The sequence below is a fragment of the Nelusetta ayraudi genome, unplaced genomic scaffold (genome assembly GCF_046127955.1).
Source record: "Nelusetta ayraudi isolate G7.1 ecotype Tasmania unplaced genomic scaffold, CSIRO-AGI_Nayr_v1 ptg000094l, whole genome shotgun sequence".
Taxonomy (NCBI): domain Eukaryota; kingdom Metazoa; phylum Chordata; class Actinopteri; order Tetraodontiformes; family Monacanthidae; genus Nelusetta; species Nelusetta ayraudi.
In genome coordinates this window covers 2142316-2154647 of record NW_027466144.1, presented here as the reverse complement: position 1 = coordinate 2154647, position 12332 = coordinate 2142316, and the positions used below count along the sequence as shown (strand labels likewise).

At 46.6% G+C, this 12332-nt stretch overlaps 1 long non-coding RNA gene across 1 annotated transcript; it reads right to left on the bottom strand.

Moving 5' to 3' along the window:
• Positions 1 to 8262: 8262 nt before the first annotated feature.
• On the bottom strand, positions 8263 to 12087 carry LOC142902504 (uncharacterized). Its single transcript, XR_012929105.1, has 3 exons — positions 11887 to 12087; positions 9743 to 9824; positions 8263 to 8917 (listed from the first exon to the last, which is right to left on the bottom strand). It is a non-coding gene; the product is annotated as an uncharacterized LOC142902504 (long non-coding RNA).
• Positions 12088 to 12332: the final 245 nt, after the last annotated feature.

Sequence of the window (12332 nt, the reverse complement as noted above, 5' to 3'; positions counted from 1 at the left end):
GAGGGATGGATGCGGCCCCGCCCACCTGCGCCAAGCAGTCGATGGAGGTTCGGTCCCATTTTTCAAATCTCGACAAAGATCCACAAATTCATCTTGAATTTATTCCAGACGCTGTTGAATCCTGATATTTTAATAACAACAGTTAAAAGCATTGAAAATATTCTAGATAAAAACATAATATATATTTTCTCCTCAAAGAAAAGATTATGATTCATACATCCAAACAAGTCAAATTTATTTTTAGAGCACATTTTAAAACGGTTGACAGAAGTGCTGTACATGAAGTAATAAGATAACAACTCTTTTTTTTTTTTTAACCTGCCAAATGTGACATTGTGGCTCTTGTGTTCATCCTGTTCAGCTGCAGCTCCATCGGCAGTGCGCCGGAGAACTTGTCAGGGTCAAAGCGAGAGGCTGCAGAGTGGGATGGGCGTGTCCTCTGCAGCATCGCAGCGCCGGGAGACAGTGGGAAGGAAAGAAGCGGTGGAGGAGGAGGAGGAGGAGGAGGAGGAGGAGGAGGCTGGTGGGCACCAGTGGGTGTGGACTGCTGGTAAAGTGTTTATTCCTGGGCTGGGATTTGCCCAGGAAGACGCTGCCTGTCGTCTGTGCTGCACTTTGCTCAGACGATGCAGCTCCCAGGTGCTCAGGCTCATCACTTAGACCAGGGATGGGAGAGCTTTCCACTGGTGGGGCTACAATGGGTTCTAAAATTTGACAGAGGGGCTGGAGCAGCAGCAGATGGATAGAGGCATGCTTTAATGCCAATTGAAAATGAACAAAAGCAACAAAACCAGCGGTGTTCAGCTCTTTATTGAAAAAGACTCTTCAATCAAAAAATGTCAAAATACAGCTATTTTATGATTTCATGACTATTCATATCGTTTCTCCTAGTTTGGTGGGCCAGATTAAAAAGCTCAATGGGCCGCATATGGCCCCCAGGCCGTAGTTTGTCCATGCCTGACTTTTACGGTTCTGTTCTCGCAGGAACCAGCATCCAGTTGATACGAGTTGGTTCCTGAGGAGGCAGCGAGCCAGCGAGTGTTTCACACCTCAGTCAGAGTGGCAAGTGTGCAGTTTTGAGGCGTGGCCACGCCGAGCCCACGCTGAGCCCGCTCTCACTCTCACCAGCTCAAGTGTGATTTTTCTTGTCTATTTTTTTTTTTTAGTCTGGAGACGAACGCTCTGCCTTTGTGCTCCAGTTTCTACCTCTGGCACCCCAAGTCGAGAGTTTGCACAAACAAAATGTAAATAGGCGACATACATTCAGCTGAGCGCGAACTGTTGCAGAAATACTGAAGCGGGGCAGACGGCAGGCTTCACCGCCTCCTGTCGGTATCACTCTTACCTCTGAATCGCCCTCGACTCCACCGAGGTGCGTTTATTTTTTAGATTTTATAGAGAATTTATTTACGCTTAATCAATTCCAACAGATTAAATCCTCGCCGCTACGCGGTTCAGACGAGGCAGGCGTGCAGACTGCGAGGACGCGACGCCGTGCACTGTGTGAGACTTGACGGCACGTCTTCCTTCTGTGAAAACGCTGTTTTTACATTATTCATGCCAACTGCAATGAACACCTTCGCACTTTGCGGCTCTGCTGTGGTGGAGAATGATTGGATGCTGCAAGGATGCAAACAACAACCCATGTTTCGGTGGCTCCGAGCGACTGAAAACATCCAGTCTGTGTTTTCTATCCCATTTTGAGCCGGTGAATTGGTGAATGTGTTCAACGCTGTCGTGGTTCAGCCGGGCCGCAGCGACCCTCCCGCCTGCGACTGCTCGTGCTGATTCACAGTTTTTGAATTCAATTGTGAACTGTGAACCGTGGCCTGCGTGTGCTCTCACACTTTGGTCAAAAAAAAAAAAAAAGCAGCTGAACTTGTGGAACATGACGGCTGTACGGTGGTCACAAGTGCAACTTTTCAAACATTTTGACTTTTCCTCTTTTCTAATTTCCCTCCTCGTGCCGAGGGCCCCTCTTTTCTCACGTTGCTTGACAGTTTGATTTTTTTTTTTTTTTTTTCGGGGGGTGAGGAGAGAGGGGGGCGGCTGTTGCTGTGTGACTGTGAAGTGGCACAACCGTCAGTTAGTTCTGCATAAAGAGTTTCTTCTTTTATTCCAGTGAAAACCCCCTCCGGCAGCCTGAGAAGCGCGCCCTGTCCAGAAACCGCAAGGCCCCGGCACGTTGCTCATCTGTCTCTTGGGTGCAAGAGAGCAAATTCACTGTTTCTTATTTTCCGAGAAAGACAACGGCCGCCCTCTGAGACCTCTTCGACGACCCCCCCCCCCTCTCCCCACACACACACACACACACACACACACACCCGCACACTGGCACAGATGCAACCCCCCGGCCCCCTCCCCCCACAATCCCACTTCCTCCTGTACGTTGCCTTAATCGGGGGAGTCTTAGTTAATCAGTCGTGTCAAAACATCAACGGCTCATGCGGGATTGTGTTACATGGCATCGGAGGGGCTGTAATCTTCGTCTGGTGGTCTTTATCAGCGCCGCCAAGTCCATGAAAGAGCGGCCGAGTTTCCTCCAGAGTAGCGACGTTGAACTCGCTGTTGTTTTTCTCCTAATATTCTACGTCCTTGAAAACGAGGGGGGGGGGGCATGAAAAACTAGCTTGATATTGGCTGTTACGAATGACTTTACCAATTTACTTTGCAAGTCATGTTCAGTGTTGGAAGTTGTAAGAAGAAATCCTGTCGCGATAAATTCTTTGTTGACCGCCAACAAATAGTGCTGGATAGCGAAAGCCACAAATAAGAGCTCGCGCACAACCAAGTCATGAGGTGACTGTACACCGTAGGGGTCACGAGGCCAGTTCACTTCAAGTGAAAATGCCGCGTTATGTTTGGATGAAGGAAGAGACGGGACATTTTAATCAAAGAGGAAAATATAAACAACCATTCTTGACCGCAAACAAAAGAAAACGTGATTCTCTTCAAATCTCACGGGACGAGAACGACGGCTTATGCACTTCACACCGTTCAATGGAAACACCTGCCTATCTCAATTGTACTTTGTCGAAAATTTAGAAATATCGCTTTTATTTTGTAAAGAAAAAACTGCCATGGAAAACGCAGCGATTAACTGCTGAGTAATGTAGTGTACGTTTAATTAGCGGCTGAACGGCTCCTTTATTTGAGCTTCTTTCCCGTCGTTTCGCTCGACTTCCATTCGGGGGGGGGGGGGGGCAGACACAACAAGCGTGGCCTGATTCTCTTTTCACATCCACTTCCACTATCAGCTCTGATGCAACCCCCGCCCCCCCTCCCCCGCATCTCTCCTGTCTTTTGCAATTTCCTCTCGATGGAGGTTCTGAAGGGAGGCGACCGTTTTCTGTCTTCTCCGCCGCGCCATAAATTGCGGCTCGGAGGCCTGATGACTGTGCAACTGTGGTCAGTGTCTCCGCCGTCTGCAGCCATCCTGTCACTGCGTAATATCCCACTGTGTGGCACAGCATGTGAAGTCAAGAGGCCCGTGTGAATGTGTGTGTGTGTGGTGGTGGTGGTGGTGGGGTGGGGGGGTAAAGAGAAAGAGAGAAAGCCGCTGGTGTGTGGTCTCACCAAGTCAGTCTTCTTTTTGGGCCAAATGGGGGAAATGTGAAAAAAAACCAAAAAAACTTTCTTTGGTCCCTCAGTAACAGGAAGTCTTTGTGCAAAGGCGTGAAAAATACTCGAGACCCTCGAGAGTGAAAATGTGTCACTTCTAAACGCAACACCCATCAAATGCACGACATTCGGCTTCAGCCGAGTGTGAACCCGCAGAGCCAGGTGACATGGAAAAGAAAACTCACTCTGAATTTTTTATGATAATATGATTTGCTCTGCACTGAAGTTCCACAGGCACAACAGAGCAGATCGAGTCGGTTAAAGTGTGTTCGAGGACGATAACGGAAAGAAGAAGGAGTGCGTTTGATGCGCCCTTTTTCTTTAGATTTTACGGCCGCGATGCTTTTATCTCGTGACACCCAATAAATGTCAGAACAGAAAAAGAGGGGCGAGGGCGGGGAGGTGGCAGGGGGGCGGGGGGGATTCCAACATGACGGCGTGATTTTCAAAATGTCACCGATTAAACCCTCAAACGCCGGCGTCTCAGATTATAAATCAAGCTGGATTCAGGATATAAAGCACTTCTCAACCCCAGAGGGCCTCGATGGATTCTCTGCTCCCATTGATCTAATAATCAGTCTGTGTGTGTGTGTGTGTGTGTGTGTGTGTGTGTGTGTGTGTGTGTGTGTGTGTGTGTGTGTGTGTGTGTGTGTGTGTGTGTGTCTGCGGGGGTGCAGCTGACTCCACCAGCTGCTCCCGTTACTGTAGCCGAGCTCCCGTCGGCTGAGGTCCCCTCCCCCCGCCGTCCCCAGCCCCGCCCTCACTGCCAGCACCCGGCCCCGGGATTATCTTTCATTACTAGAAAGGGCGCTTTAGATAGATAGCCGGCTTAAATAAAGACTTCAGAGGTGAGCATATTTTTGCACGTGAGGCGGTAAATCATCGGCGGGCGGCCAGAATCTGAAAGTGGTGGAAGGAGGACAGAGAGGGCAGAAAAAGGACGATAGTCAGAAGTGGGAGCAGCACAACTTGTTTTTTTTTCATTGACCAGCGAATTGATGGATGAACTGATGAGAATTTATTGCTTGACTTTAGAGATCTCTGGTTGGTGACAGCCCATAATAATAGACTAATTGGCCTCGTTGGTGTTCTGCAGGATGTGTCGTAGAACAAAAGAACCGGGTTTCTTGTACTTCACTCAGATCATCTGATACATCCATTTAGTTTGGTCTTTGGCTTTTGCACTATTGCATGAATTAATTTGCACATATATGTATTATTTTAATTTTAATTAATTAATTGCTCCTTGATAAAAGACAAAAAAAAAACCCAAAAAAACAACAACTCTCTCATGCCAGAGATTCTTTTGGATCTGTTCACACCTGTCTGCTGCACACACACACACACACACACACACACACACACACACACACACACACACACACAGTGTTGTCATGAGCCTGCAGGTGGTGCAGTCGCATCAGCTTTGCCTGTCTGTCTGTCTGCCCGGCTGCCTGGCTGCCTGGCTGCCTGTCGTCCTCCCCCTGACACCAGGCGAGGAGCTGCTGACTGGAACACATTTCGCTCTGCGCTCGCCTCTGCACAAGGAGGCTGAAAACACTGATTCAGCTCTTATGGGAGAAGCCTGCAGGTCTCCAGGGTCTGGGAGTGTGGGGGGGGGGGGGTGAGTCGGAGTGGGGTAGGGTCGGAGAGGGGGGGGGCCGTGTCGAACATCCTTGGCCCCGCCCCCCTTCACTACACAGATGTGCCTTGGATTCTTATTTCCCCGCTGTTATTCTTACCGGGAGTTTGATCCTCTCAGAAGCCTGGAGGTGGGAGGTGGGTGTGGGTGGGGTTTGGGTGGTGGGGTGAGTAGCACCCTCCCCACTCATGAATAATGCAGCAGGCCTCCGCCGCCGCCGCCACCAACATGCCATGACATGTTTTATTCACGCCAGACTCAGACGGCTCTCTTCCTCCTCCTCGTCTTCCTCCTCCTCCTCCTCGCTTTGGCCCAGACGACCACAATGTCTCCTTGACCCGTCCGCCCGACAGAGCCGCCCCATTTTTTTAATTTTTTTTTATTTTAATTTAATTTATGGGAAGCGCAGCGTGGCGGGTCAATATTTGGGTTTGATCCTGTCTGGTCCGTCACATCCGGACGAAGATAAAATGCTGCTTGTGGTTTCCATTCCGTTTGATTCAGGTTTTCCTGTTTTTTTTTCTAAGGTGGAGTTGCTGACAACAGCCGCTGATGCACGCACACACACACACACACACACACACCGGATGAGCATGAAAATCATCCTCCCTCTTGACTGTCAGTCCATTAAAGTGCCTGCGATGGTTATTAATGCTTTCATTTATTTATGACTGTTTGGGTCCTTAACTCATGATATTCCCCAGGACATCTGACCTCTGACCTTTCGGAAGCCCTTTGTGGATCATGTGTGACCAAACAACGAGGTATTTATGATCTTAAAATAATTTTTTAAATGGCTATAAAAACCCCTTCAGATTATTAAAATCAAGTAGAGAGAGATAGACACCAGTCTTCTCCAAGTCTTTCTCTGATTCTTTTTGAGTCTTTGAGTCTTTTCAGCTTTGAACTTTGAAGCCCTTGCTCACGCGTGCTGCTTTACAGCAACACATCTCGGTGACAGATGCCGAGGATGCTCCAACCGCCGTGCCACCTCGATGGAACCCCAACTCTCTTTGTGATGTCACAAAGGGCACACACTTTCAGGTGAGTGACGATAATAACGTGTCGGTTCTGATTGACAGTGCCTGATGGGGGGGGGGGGGGGGGACACCAGTTCTCCCTCTGAACCTCCTCCTTTCTTTGTTTTTTCCACGTGTGTGCTTTGACTCCCGGCTGCCTTCAAGCACACAAGAGATCTGACAGGACGCTGAAACAATTTTAGTGTCATGAAATGCACCTGCTTATTTATTTATTTATGTATTTTGCTTCCTTGGGTGGGGGGGGCACACGTTTTGTGCGTCACTTGCACGCGTACGGTCCCGTCACGGTGCCGTGATGTTGTGAAAACAACCCGCTCCTCCTCGCGGACGGTGTTGCCACATCAGAGTTTTTCACCCTTATCGAGCGCACCCATCGCCTCTGCTTGTTATCTTGTGGTGCAGCGTGCAACACATTGGCCTGATGGGCCGTTTGTCACCCAACTGGACTGCAGAAAGTGCAAATGATGGTGCATTTCTCAATCTTATCAAATTGAAGGACTTCATTCATTATTATTATTTTTTTTTGTTGCTCTGGACTTGACCTGTATCTCAACCTTCAATTTCGAGAATTTGCTTGCGGCTTGAACTTGCCCGTTGGTTGTTTTTCAGTTGAAAGGTGCTGACCAAGATAGCTGTAAATCCAACTGATGTAAATTAAGCTCATGACATATAGCTCAGAGGTTAAGAGCTGGGCTGACAATCTAATGATCACAGGTTCAAATCCTGCAGCAAGCAGTGTTTTTTTTTTAATGTCTACTGGCCAAAAACGAAGGACAAAGGCGCACCAAGAACTGCTCCTCCTGTGAGCTCTGGTGGCGTACCAGGTAAGTCCAGGTAACCTGTGGATGAGCCTGCGGTACAGCCGGGAACTGGTTCGAATCTGGAGCTGGCAAAGATTCTTTTCCATCCAAAGGCTGAAATAGAAGGATAAAAGCACCAGGAAAGTTGCCGTGCACTCAGGGCAGATAGCTCAGCGGTTAAAAGACAGACTCTGAATCCCAAAGTTGGTGGTTCAAATCTTAAGACAGACAGTGACACGTTTTAAAGTGCAATGGTCAAAGAAGCAGGATGAAAGCACCAGGAGAAGCCAAGCAAACACCTGAAGAATAGCTCAGAGGTTAAGACGTGGACTCTGAACGCCAGAGTCGCTGGTTCAAATCTGACCACAGTCCATCGTCACTTTTTCCACCAAATCCTGTTAAACATGACACAAAAGAAAACATTTTTACTTAACTTTACAAAACTTAAAAGAAACTGTGTGATGGCCAAAAAAGAAAGATAAATGTGCAATGAGAACTGCTCTTTTCACTGAGCGTTTAGCTCAACCTTTAAAAATCTGGCTGCAAAGCCAAAGACTGACGGTTCAAATCCAGCCTCAGGCGGTGCTTTTTTTATTTTTAATGTCCACTGGCCAAAAATGAAGGCGTCCTGAGAACGACTCCTCCTGTGAGCTCTGGTGGCGTAATGGTTAATCCGCTAATATGAACCTGTGGACGAGCCTGGTACAGCCTGAACCTGGTTCGAATCCAGAACCAAGAGCAGATGAAACACGGACCTGAACAACTGGCCAGGGAGCCAGAGAGCGAGACCACCTGGGACAATGAAACTGGCCAAGGGGCGGGGCCAGAGAGCGAGACCACCTGGGACAATGAAACTGGCCAAGGGGCGGGGCCAGAGAGCGAGATCACCTGGGACAATGAAACTGGCCAAGGGGCGGGGCCAGAGAGCGAGATCACCTGGGACAATGAAGTGGGGCCAAGGGGCGGGGCCAAGGAGCGAGACCACCTGGGACAAAACGGCACATCCAGTATGCAACTGGAACTGCTGTCAAAAGGTGGCAGTAGAGGGCACTGCAGGCAGACCCGGTAGGTGAGGGTGCAAAAAAAATGAGTTTTTTTTTTGTTGATGCCACGCCCACCTTTTTTCCATAATCATTGTGTGCACAATAACCAGGCCCACTTTTGCCACACCAGCACTTGGCAGGGATGAAATTAACATAAATTAGCAAATATTTGCATAAAGCTGGGCGTGGTTTGGAAGACACGCCCAGCTTTCCAACACCGTTTTGCAAAGTGGGCGTGGTTTTAATGGATACGCCCATTTCTACACAAAATGGTAGCAAAAGTGGGCGTGACCTGGCAAATACTAGTTTTCTATTGGACAGAAGAGGGAACAGAGAGTTTGACACCTTATTGACATTGTGCAAAAGCTTTATTGAACTTTAAACAGCAAATGACTCACATAAAAGACTCTTCAAGGGGTCCAAACAAAAGAGCCAATGGGTACCTGCTAGTGTCAAGCTAATCACGACCTGTATCGTTAGCACCCCTAGTGGTCGAGACCACTGTGCTCCGTGACACAGATACCTGGTCTGAACCACTAGGGGTGCTAAAGAGACAGGTTATAACCAGTTTTGCCAGTGGCTGGGAGGAAAAGCTCAAAGGCATGGTACCATAAGTCTACCACTAGGGGGGCCAAGGACAGGGGTTCTCACAAACTGTTCAGTGCTCCATGGCGTGGACCAGCGGTCTCAACCACAAGGGGTGCTAAAGTTACAAGCTTCACAGTTGGAGGCCCAAAGTCAATTTGTCTCCAATCCAGCATGGATAATGACCTAAAAAAAAGATGAAGAGAAAACAAACAAATCAGTCAGAATCACACCACTAGGGGTGCAAAAGATACAGGTTAGCAGCTCTGACACAGTTGGGAACAAAAGTTACCTGGCACTGATCAATGATTTCTGCCACTAGAGGAGCAAAAGATGCAGGTTTTGTATTCAGACCAGCAGTTTCTACCACTAGGGGCACTAAGAACACAGGTTCTCAGCAGCTTTGCAGCAGTTGGGAAGAAAGGTTCCTGGCACTGATCAATAGTATCTACCACTAGGGGCACTAAAGATGCAGGTTCCAACTTCCTGAACTGTTTTTTAAAAAAAAAAAATTCAAACTTACAAATTAACAAAAAAGTCAAAAGAACATAAGATACTTATGCACGCAAGTCACTTAAATGAGTGTGGCTAACATCACTTAATAAGTAACTAAGGTCCAGTGTGTAAAATCTGGCTTGACTTATGATTTTTATACTGGTAAAAGCTCGACATACTGCCCATAAATACGTTCATAAGTAATTTGCTTTTCCGACCATTAGAACATACATATATAAGAATATACATAGAGCAAGGGTCTTGCCTCTAGTTAGCTGCCACCTTGCACTACCATTTTTATAAGGAAACCCAACTGGCAGTGTCCTAAATACTAAACGCGCTGTAAGACAAGCTTCCTGAGAAACTTTACACACTGCACCTTGAAATAAGATATTTCAGTCAGTCAGCTTAAGTGAGTGAAAATTAAACTATCATCATAAAGAAATTGAATCATGTGAGGTACAAACTGAACTTGAAAACATGAGCAGTGAAATGAGTGAGTGACTGATGTCTCACCATTTAAATCTCTTCAGCAGCTCCACAAGGAACCCCACATCCTGCAGCAAACCTCAGTGCACCAATTCAGCACAGACACAGGCTTGAAATAACAAAGAAAGAGAACAAACAAATCAACCATTATTCATACATCTCTGTGTAGGTCATTTATTGTCGGAAAGAAAGGCAACCAGTGACTGACAGCTACAGAACCCACTCATCCGCCGAGTCCCTCCACCAAGTCTCAACAGCAGAGGAGACAGGAGATAAGAAGTTTTGAATCACTTCATAATGATGGAACAATGGGCAAAATAAACAAAAATGAAACAAAGTAAATGTAGCAATTAATTAATGAAGTATAAGTACTTAGTTGTTAGTTGTTATAATAATAATAATAATAATAATAATAATAATAATAGATTTTATTTATAAGGCAAAAGTGGGCAAATCTTAAAGTGCACAGTTAGTAGGAACAAGTGTGCTGTCCCTCCCACCAGGGTTGCAAAAGAAAAGACTCTGAGGGAGGAAGCCCTGACAAGCTGGTCAGAATCTGCATCTTTCACACCTCTAGTGGTGTAGACCCTTCATACCACTTGGAGTGTGAGAGATATTGTTTCTAACCAGCTCCTGAGAGCTCCCTGGTACAGGCCAGTGGTTTCCACCACTAGGGGTGCTAAAGGCACAGGTTATGATCAGCTGCTTTAGTGACTGGGGCCAAATGTTCTCTGGCATGTCACAGTGATATCTACCAGTAACGGAGCTTGAAAACAAACAAACAAAAAACCCAAACAGGTTTGGACCAGCTTGTGAGTGGTTGGAACCCGAAGCCCTCTGGTACAGACCAGAGACCAGTGAAAATGTAACGTCACAATAGTGTCTTTCTCAGTCAAAGGACTCCTGGTTATAGCCTGAGCTCAAATTAAATCATGTCATGTTCTGAGATGTGAATATTTTTTTTTCCACACAAGAACAGAACAAACTTCAGCAGCATTATTATTAAACATTTCTTTCATTCACACCAAAAAGGCAGAGCTGGCTGTTGAGGATGCTGGGAACACAAAGACCAACAGACAATCTATCAGAAACATTGCCAATGTCAACACGTATCCATATAAATTAAATATATATCCAAGACCCTACTGTTTCACACCATAAAAAGCATAACTTTGTGAAACCATTTAGATAACTGCACAGATGTATATATTTATTTACGTTTTGATTTTCTTCCTGGTTACTGCAGGACATTTGAATCACTACAGCTTTAAATGGAGGACGGAACAACATTTCTGTCTATTGACTATCCTTCAAATTTAACTCAGTACCAGACATTGTCATTAAATATTCGACTGATGTTTTTGTGCGTTTCAAAAGGTTTGGCAACAGACACGCATGAAAAAAAAAGAAAAGAAACTATTATTATAAAGTGCATTTGGAGGCTGCTCCATAATGCAAAACAACAAATACATGCAGTGTTCAAAAGCCTTTTCTAGCACTGTATATATAAAATATCTCAGTAGTAAGAGTCAGGGAGGCTAACAACAACTTCTCGTCGTCAGTGTTGTTTCCTGCCAATTTGGTTCAATAAACCCACATTTCTCACATTTAATACGTAAAAAAAACACTCTTTCTGAAAAAACAAATCTACGGTGCTTCGCTTCAGGAACATGAAAAAGTTTCAGATAAAGTCAAACGTTGCTTAATGGTGTCTTGTCAGTGACTACATAATTCCGTCTTCTCTCCTTGTCCCAGTTTACGTGCAGCTGAGAAAATCGAGTGACGGGAACGCGTCCACCTCCCCCACACTAGGGGGCGATATCAGTCTTTTCAGCGTGTTAACTTTCGCTTAACCTCCTTCGTCGCCCAATAACAACAACAACTGGAGCGCGATACAACACCAGTTTAATGTCCATACTGCTCTTCAATTTAACGAGTTTCCTCGCCGAACTGCTGCACATGTGCTTCGACACCGTCAGCGGATTGCTCAGAAATTAACAAACGTACGCAACATATTACTGACGATTTCACTGCCGAGGCCCACATCTACCACAGCGAATACTCTTGCGAGTGAGCGCTACCTACGAATGACATTTAAGAAAAATACGCAAATTTGCGTCGAGGCGAGGTGAGGCTCGTTAATTGCGATGCGCGGCAGCTGGTGTTCTTACCTGGCCTACGTCCCAGAGCAAAGTTCTTCACGTCCGCCGCTTCCTGGGTCACGACAACAGTCCAAACTTGTCCACTTGTTGCGTCTTAAGAATTTCTCAGTTAATTCCGAACATTCAGCCTTCAGGAGGTTTAGTTTGCCGCTGTTTGTTTCTTCCCGGATCGTCCAGTCGTTGCCTCATGGCGTCACCACGCCTTTTTACGTCAGCGTGGGCGTCGCAGTTTCAGCGTTCTGCCACTGACCACTAGGGGCGCTGAAGCACACGCATGCTCAATAAACTGAATAGTGCTGCGTTTGCAGCCATGTGTCATGTCGTGTGTCAAGTAATCCAGATCGCGATGGTTCTGTGCGTTTAACTGACCTCATCCGCATTAGTCACTGGGGACCTGGGCACCAATGCTCACAAGCGCCAAAGACAAGAAGAAGTGTCACTTAAATCAAGTGAAA